The sequence below is a fragment of the Nycticebus coucang genome, chromosome 10 (genome assembly GCF_027406575.1).
Source record: "Nycticebus coucang isolate mNycCou1 chromosome 10, mNycCou1.pri, whole genome shotgun sequence".
Lineage (NCBI taxonomy): Eukaryota > Metazoa > Chordata > Mammalia > Primates > Lorisidae > Nycticebus > Nycticebus coucang.
Window position 1 is genome coordinate 21,624,103 of NC_069789.1, and position 8,818 is coordinate 21,632,920.

Genomic DNA, 8,818 nt, shown 5'->3' on the forward strand with positions numbered 1-8,818 from the left:
CTGGAAGTGGGACATGATTAGTCCATTCCAAAAAAAGTCTTAAAGGTAGAAAATAAAATCCTAGAGTTATTCCACACTCTGGATGTGAATTTTCCAGTATTTCATTCAAATTAGGAATGCTATCTCTTCAATAAACACTACCTACCCATTCTAGGTTTTTGACAAATTTTAGTCATTAGGAAATTGGTCTTACTTGATTTTTTAAAAGGGATCTTCCTCCTACTTTCGTCCTTTTGATGACAACACAATTACTGACTACACATTACTAAGACGCGCTGGTTCAACTTCCAGCTTCCCTCTTAGTTTTTAAACTCCCATTTCCAGGGCGGCACCTGTGGCTCAGTCAGTAAGGTGCCGGCCCCATATACTGAGGGTGGCGGGTTCAAACCCAGCCCCATATACCAAGGGTGACGGGTTCAAACCCGGCCCCGGCTGAACTGCAACCAAAAAACAGCTGGGCATTGTGGCGGGCGCCTGTAGTCCCAGCTACTCGGGAGGCTGAGGCAAGAGAATCGCTTAAGCCCAGGAGTTGGAGGTTGCTGTGAGCTGTGTGAGGCCACGGCATTCTACCAAGGGCCATAAAGTGAGACTCTGTCTCTACAAAAAAAAAAAAAAAAAAAAAACTCTCATTTCCATTGGTTTCTTCACTGCCTATATTTTAAAAGAAAAAAAAATTCTTTTGACACCATCTCTTTCAAGATGACTCAGGAGCAGCCTGTCCTGGAAGTGGCCTTCTCACTTGATCTGACCTCTCTGCACACAGCCATCTGACTTGTGTTCACACTACTCTACCAAAACTACTCAGGCCAAGATCAGCAATAACCTTCCAACAGCCAAAATCCATCCCAGTGGGTACAGTCCAGTACTTAGTTTACTTGACTTCTCTTCATGAGGAACATAAAGCATATAAGACCATTCTTATTTTTTTTTTTTTTGAGACAAAGTCTCATTTTGTCACCCTCAATAGAGTATGGTGGTGTCACCACTCACAGCAACCTCAGACTCTTGGGGATAAGCGATTCTCTTGCCTGAGCCTCCCAAGTAGCTGGGACTACAGGCCACAACGCCCGGCTATTTCTTTTTTTTTTTTTTTAAGATGAAGTCTCGCTCCGGCTCCGGCTCCGGCTGGTCTCGAACCTGTGAGCTCAGGCAATCCACCCACCTCAGCCTCCCAGAGTGCCAGGAGGTGTGAGCCACTGCGCCTGACCAGACCATTCATTTTTAAAAAGCTCTCTTCTCCTTTAACTTGTGAGATGATTGGTATAGATACACGTTTATATATAATATATATACACACATGTCAATCTTTTTTTAGTTTCTCTCCCACTCCTCTGACCACTCCTTGGCAGACTCCTTGGCTGCATTCTCCTTTGCCATTCATGTTGGTAAGCCTCTGGACTCTCTCCTCCTCCTTACTTTTCTTTCTTTACACTCTCCTTTGATAATCTCATTCACTTCTAAGGTTTCATGTACCACCTATATGTTAATGACTTCCAAATGACTAATCTAGAACTTTCTTCAAATCTTCAGATCCTTATATAATAAGATGTATCCAGATTATTTCAGAGCAATGTCATGGAGCTAAATAAAATAGTCTTATGCTAGTAAGCTCCATTTATGCCCCTCCAGTTTAGGGCTCAATTCATTTATTCTCGACATTTACAACCCCTTTCCAAGGTAATAACTTTTCTGGTTACTTATCACGGGTATGATTAAACATTTTGATTTGTCTAAGACAGTCCTGGTTATACGTATTGTCCCAGAGTAACTATTAATGACACCCTTTTCACTCACAACATAGTGGCACCAGTTTGGTCAATGAGTTACATGATTATCCTACCTACCCACAACTATCCTTTCTGATTTTTCACGCACAACTAGGTAAATTTTCCTTCCTCCCTGGATTCTTTTACTCCTATCTGTAGGAACCCTATCTCTGGTGCTAATAAACTTCCCTACATCTTTTACCTTCACACAGGAGGCTCACTTCACCTTAATAAAGCACTATATACCAGACCAGAAAAACAACTCAGTATTACCCTGGTTTCCCAAGGTAACTTGTGAATCATTGTCCCATCTTATACACTTTAAAGGTTATATTGTAGCTATATTTATAATTGTCACTTATTGACTTTTGAATCGGTAATCCCCATTACCGAGAACTGCGCCATATGACTATCTTCCTTTCTATACAAGCTGGTAATCTAAAGACTTCATTGTCCATGAGAACAATTAGTCTCAACACACTAAATTTAAAGCTCTTTGCTTTCCTTTTCTTCATGACCCCTACTTTGCAGAAGGCCAGCATGGGTTAGTAGGTAGGCATAAGGCTGTCAAAGCTGGAAAGACTCCTAGCTTGTGCCTTGGGGAAAGGTACTTAACCACCCTGAGCCCCGTTTTCCTCATCGGTAAAATGGTGATGCTAATATGTTCCTCACAGGATTGTTGTGAAACTAAGTATGATAACCTGTGACTACTACCCAGCACCAATAAATAGCAGCTTTTATTAATGTTAGTATTATTATAATTCGTACTATTAATCTTGGTGACCCACCACAATCAGTCCTTCTTTAGTCATATCACCACCTGAAACCACTCCCACTCCAGAATCTTACATTTAAGACTCTCACATCACACATACCTATTTTTCCATCTCTAGTACTCTTTTACTCCCATTAGTCCTTCTCCTTACTCACTGAGATCCTTCACCTCTTCATTCTCCATATTTACCAGCCCCATATTGGCTTTAAAAATCCTGATGTTAAACCAGGCAACTAACGATAATCCAGAAAAAAATTAATCAGATGAAGGAGTTCAAATTAAATGCAGCAAGAAAATAGAAAGATACTCTGAAATCCTGAATTATATGGCTTTCTTTACAACTGAAACTACAAAGTATAAGCAAACAGAAACAAAAACAAAACTACATTTGGGAAAAGAATACCAGGGAAGTCCAAAAGAACTGAAAAGAAAACAAGCATGAGATACAAATTGGCAGTTTACGGCTTAAAATTCTAACCCTATAGTTAAGGTAATACAAAAAGTTTCTTCAAAGCAAAGTCCCTGGAGTTTAGTACTAATAATCTCCACTTTGACAAAGATTTTTTGCTTGGCAAAACTTTACTTAGGATTCCGAATCCTCTGGTAGGCCCATCTGTGCACCTCCTTGTAAAATCCAGTTTTAGCGAAGAATCCTGCTAAGTCTGTTTAGCATACCCATTTTGAACAAGTGATGACCCTCAATGTTTGACCAGGTTCTTCATCTTCCACCATTCCCAGGTGAAGACTGATTCCAATCTGATCTCTCTGGCCTGTCTTTGGCAAGATTACTATTAGGTTGATTTAGCCAGAGTCCCCTTTACTCCTGATGTTTCCTCTTTTTTTTTTTTTCTTCCAGGCAGAGTCTCACTCTGTGCCCTGGGTAGAGTACAGTGGTGTCCTAGCTCACAGCAACCTCAAACTCTTGGGCTCAGGGGATCCCCTTGCCTCAGCCTCCTCAGTAGCTGAAACTATAGGTGCCTGCCACTACATCTGGCTAGTTTTTGTAGTGTTAGCAGAGATAGGGTCTTGCTTTTTTGCTCAGTGTGGTCTTGAACCCCTGAGCTCAAGACATCCACCGGCCTCAGTCTTCCATAGTGCCAGGATTACAGGCATGAGCCATTGAGATGGCCCTGATGTTTCCTCTTAATTGTCTTCCAGCCCTGCTCCTTGGCTATAAATTTCCATTTGCCCATGCAGTATTTGGAGTTGAGCCCAATCTCTCTCCTGTATTGCAGGACCCTGTTGCAGTGGCCCCTCTACCCATCACAATGGTCCTGTACAGTCTCTCTTGCCATTCTTTCCACAAGTATCATTTAATAATTTTTTCTTTAAAAACTTGAATGTCTAATTTTATTGTCTTCTAAACAACCCCTAACCTTCTCTCCATCAAACGTACTCTTCTCATAAACCTCATCTCAGTATTTATCCCATCTTCCTACTTGCTCAGGACAAAATTCTGGCATCCTTTACACCTCTAGCCTCGATTTATCCTCAGATCAATGACCTCTCACCACCTCCACCAATTCCACTTTTGTCCAAGCTACATTAGCTCTGGCCTGGATTGTGGCAACAGTCCCTGAACTGATATCTCTGCTTCTGCTGCCCCTGCCCAAGCCCTCCCCCTCAGAAAAGTCTTCTCTATTCAGCCACCACAAGGACCATTTTAAAAGGTAAGTCAGGTTATATCCTTTCTTTATTCTAATGGAGACTTCCCCTTCTCACTCAGAAAAAAACGCAAGGCCTTATATAATCTCGCACCACACTAACTTCTCTGGCTTTATTTCCTGTACTTTTACTTTGCTCACTCCACCACAGCCAAATCAGCCTCTCTCTGCTTTCCTCAAACATGCCTAGCATACTATTCCTGCCTCAGACTTTTTGCAAGTGTGTTTCCCTCTCCAGGCACACTCTTCCCCCAGAGAGGCACATGGATTACCCCTCACTTCCTTCCGGCCTTGGCTTAAACATCCTCCTCTCCAGGAAGCCTTCCATGGCTACCTCTAGTTGAAACTACAACCTTCTCCCTGTTCCCTGTGCTCTCGCTTCTCTACTTTTTCTCTAGCCCTTAATACCATCTGACATAACACATATTTTATTTGTTGCCTAAGGTCCCCACTAGAATATAAGCTCCATAAAAGAGGGTATATTTACCTGTTTAGAAAAGTGTCTGGCACACACTAGGCGCTCAGTAAGTATTTACTAAATATATATATATATAATGTTATAGTTTACAGAGTCTTCAAATAAATTAAATTATAGTAACTCAATTTCTCCTTATGCCCTATCTTCTCCAAATTCTCCAATCGTTGCAGTAACAATGTAGATGATAGCAAAGAGCTATCAGAAAAAGAGTTGCTAGCTACTAGCAGAGCTCTTTAAAACAGATACTCAGGGCAGTGCCTGTGGCTCAGTGGGTAGGGAGCTGGCCCCATATACCAAGGGTGGCGGGTTCAAACTTGGCCCTGGCCAAACTGCAACAAAAAAATAGCTAGGCGTTGTGGTGAGCGCCTGTAGTCCCAGCTACTCGGAAGGCTGAGGCAAGAGAATCGCCTAAGCCCAGGAGTTGGAGGTTGCTGTGAGCTGTGTGACGCCAGGGCACTCTACCCAGGGCGATAAAATGAGACTCTGTCTCTCTAAAAAAAAAAACTCAAATTAACTACATCTATAAAACTAAAGCTTAGAGTCATCTATTTAGTATAAGGTTTCTAGGTGTCTAAAGTAATAGAAAGAAGAGCCAAGAGTCATCAGGAAGAAAAGTCCTATTCAGTTTGTCCTAGCAATCTATTAAATAAACCCTAGGGAATATGCAAGCTGAATTTGATCTTCAAGGAAACACTGGCACAAATTCTACACGAACGTATTCAACTCCCTTAAAATTTTCTATCTGCTTAAAAGAAATCCCATAAACTATCAAGCGCTGTCACTGGGCGTGTATCATCTACTGAGTTTACAGGGGATGTTTTGCTATGTTTTGTTTAACCCGGTAAGAATCAGGGCTAAGGAAGCATTTCCTAAAGCCTCTGTTTCCCTTCCACCACTAAACAACCCGGTGTCTAACTGCGTTATTTCCCATACAATTAACCCCATCAAAAGCAAAGGAGCATCTCAGCAGGCTCCAATGATGCCTGAGACAGCAGATGTCTCAGGGGATTCCGCGGAGAAAGCCTTCGCCCGGGCAAAGGATGTCACAGGCAGGATAAAAAGCAGCAAACCAAGGCGCACAGTGGATGACAGGTGGGCGAGTACCGCGGGGCCAGAGTGCTAGGAGCCACAGACAGGGTGGTGGCGCGGAAACTGTCAACTCCAGTCCAGGCCCGGCTGAGATGAGGGAGTGCCGGGGCACGAGATTAAAAAATACAATAAAGGTAGCAGTAAATCTTCGCCAGCCTGCTCGACCTCGCCCCTCGCGCGCCGGGAAATAAAAGTTAGTGCCGGGTGGCCGCGCGGTCGCTGCAAATGGCCTGGAGGGGCCCTGCCGAGCTCCCGCCCGCTGCTGCTCAGCGGTGTCAGAGGCGGCCTGGCGCTGCGGGGAGACATCCCGGAGCCCCGAAGCTGAAGAGCAAGCCCGGGACCAGCAAGTCAGGCCGAATCTCCCCGCGCCCTCAGCCCGACAGCAGCGATCCCCAGCCCGGGCTGACTGCCACCACCCCTAAAGCGCCTTCCCTCCAGGCCACGCATAGCGCCCAGTACCCTGAGCCCTCTGCCGGCATCGTGGGCCCCGGCCGACCGCCTTTACCTGCTCTGTGGCCACTGCCGCCGCTGCGCACTTGGCTCACACGTAGAATCCGAGTAGACGCCTCTGCGGCCGCTGCAGCCGCCACCGCGAATTCCCCACCCCCGCCCCCTCAGGTAACCCAGGAAACCGGGAACACCACCCCCTCCCTCCCTCCTGTCCGGACGCACAGCCTTTCTCCTGCGCACGCGCACTTGGCCCCGCCTTGCTCGCCCCTAGCCCCGCCCTCTTCTGGGAGAGCAACGCTAGCGTCGCAGGCGTGACGTAAAAGCCGCCGAGCCAATGGGGAAAGGAGAAGGCCGGGCCGATCCGCCTGGCCGAGGCTTCGGGCTGTGGGGTTTCCTCAAGGCGGGGGAGGCCTACCCCAGTGACCGCGCCTTCTCTCTGCTCTGCGTGGTGGGCCGCTTCGGATCCTGCGAAGAGCAAGCATCGTTTGAAAAGGAGCTAGTACCTGCGCAGCGTCCGCTGCCTACGTTCAACACAGAATGTCACGTCCCGTTGTGTACGTCCGAAGGATAAGGATAGAAGAAATAATAGGAAGGGATTGGGAGAAGGAAAAAAGGCTCTCCACGAGAAACCTCCACCCTTCCTCCGGGACCTGATCTGGAAAAACCCATATTGTAATTTACCGTAGGCTTCTCTCAAGAAACGAAAAACGTTTGCAAATCCACGGTAGAATTAATTTAGTGCAGAGGCGTATTTTCCAACTTAGTTCTGTTCAAACACATTTGCATATAGTGCACAGTCTGCGCTGTATATGCCTTAATCAGTCTTTCCAGAAAGTGGGAGCTCTAGATTCAATACAAGGATGTTGGATTTTTTTGTTTGTTTTTGAGACACAGCCTCAAGCTGTCGCCCTGGGTAGAGTGCTGTAGGCATCACAGCTCACAGCAACCTTCAACTCCTGGGCGTAAGCGATTCTCTTGCCTCAGCCTCCCAAGTAGCTGGGACCACAGGCGCCCGCCACAGCGCCGGCTATTTTTTTGGTTGCAGCTGTCATTGTTGTTTGGCGGGCCCGGGCTGGATTCGAACCCGCCAGCTCTGGTGTATGTGGCTGGTGTCTTAGCCGCTTGAGCCACAGGCACCGAGCCCAATACAAGGATGTTTTTAGCTACATCACAGACTGCCAGGCCCAGCCTGGGGCTGACTGGCCATCGACGGTTTGTCTTTTCAGGGGCCACCCCTCCTCAACTAGTCGCTGTGATAGGAATGTCATACCGGGAAAGAGCCTGAACTATACAAATACAGTTTTGTATTCGGTAGTTTTCAAGTCCTACCGAGCAAGGCAAACACTAAGCAAACAGTCCACAAATTGACAAGAATTTCTGCAGAATCAGCTCCCATAATTTTCTTACACAAAGAAATTGTCAAATAAAAATAATTCAGGATATTATGTCCCAGGGCTATATACTAAACGTAACTCTCAATTCCTCAAATTCCCATGACTCAATGAATGGCAAACAAAGTAAATGGTTGCCATTGATGTGGTTTAGTGGCTCCTGGGGAAAATTCCCCACTTTAAAATGTCTCTTGTTTGATGTCTGTTGTTAACCATTAGTAATTCATATCTTTAGGCTGGGGTTGCCCACTTTCTCTGGCAGGCAGCCTTTTAAAATGCAAATATTTTGGTGATGGGCAAATCCCTAACAAGTTAGTGAAATCATCACTCATTTAACAAATAAGTAAAGGGCACTCACAGCGTGCTAGGTATTGCGCTCGGTGCTGGAGATAACTGTGGTGCCTGAACTTGAAGAGGAAGCCTGACGACCTGTTTCACAATTTTACCTAAACTGAACCTGCTCTTATTTACACATTAACTTTCACCCACTAATTTTAAGAACACCCCCTCCTTTTTTAATGGATGAAAGAAGTCACTGAAATGTCAAGAAACAAGCCAGTTTCTGTTAACCTTGAATAGAGATAATGGATGATCATGATTTCATTAAAACAGAAGAGAAAGACTTTATATCTTTAAATGACAATAGTACACAATTGGCCCTTGGAGTATTCTTTATAAAAGGCACTAAGTAATGCCATTGGTCACTTTTCTTTTCTCTGTATGTCTGAGTTGTGAAGTATTTTAACCAAGCTACTGCAGTATTGATTTTGGTCAGTATATCTTAGAACATCAATATTAAGTATACATATTAAATAAAACTTAGTTTAAAAGATTTCAGAACACAGGGCGGTGCCTGTGGCTCAAAGGAGTAGGGCACCAGCCCCATATGCCGGAGGTGGATGGCACCTGTGGCTCAAGGAGTAGGGTGCCGGCCCCATATACCTGAGGTGGCAGGTTCAAACCCGGCCTTGGCCAAAAACTGCAAAAATAAATAAATAAATGAATAAAAAATACACAAAGATTAAGTGGAAACAAAAATCATTTGTACAACCCATATGCCGGAGGTAGCGGGTTCAAACCCAGCCCCGGCCAAAAACTGCCAAAAAAAAAAGATTTCAGAGTACAAACAAAAAATACACCTGCTAACTGAGTGCTCACCTCTCAGTCAAGAGGACCCTGAAACGCCTTAAAACGGAGTTCCTAAC

General features: G+C 45.0%; 1 protein-coding gene across 9 annotated transcripts in view; it reads right to left on the reverse strand.

The window, feature by feature from the left end:
- Positions 1 to 6,350, reverse strand: part of LYST (lysosomal trafficking regulator) — a 205,892-nt gene extending 199,542 nt beyond the window's left edge. For all 9 annotated transcript variants that reach the window (XM_053605218.1, XM_053605216.1, XM_053605215.1 and 6 more), the window contains exon 1: positions 6,278 to 6,350. The gene's annotated coding sequence lies outside the window, so the exon portion shown is untranslated. The remainder of the gene's footprint in view (positions 1 to 6,277) is intronic.
- Positions 6,351 to 8,818: the final 2,468 nt, after the last annotated feature.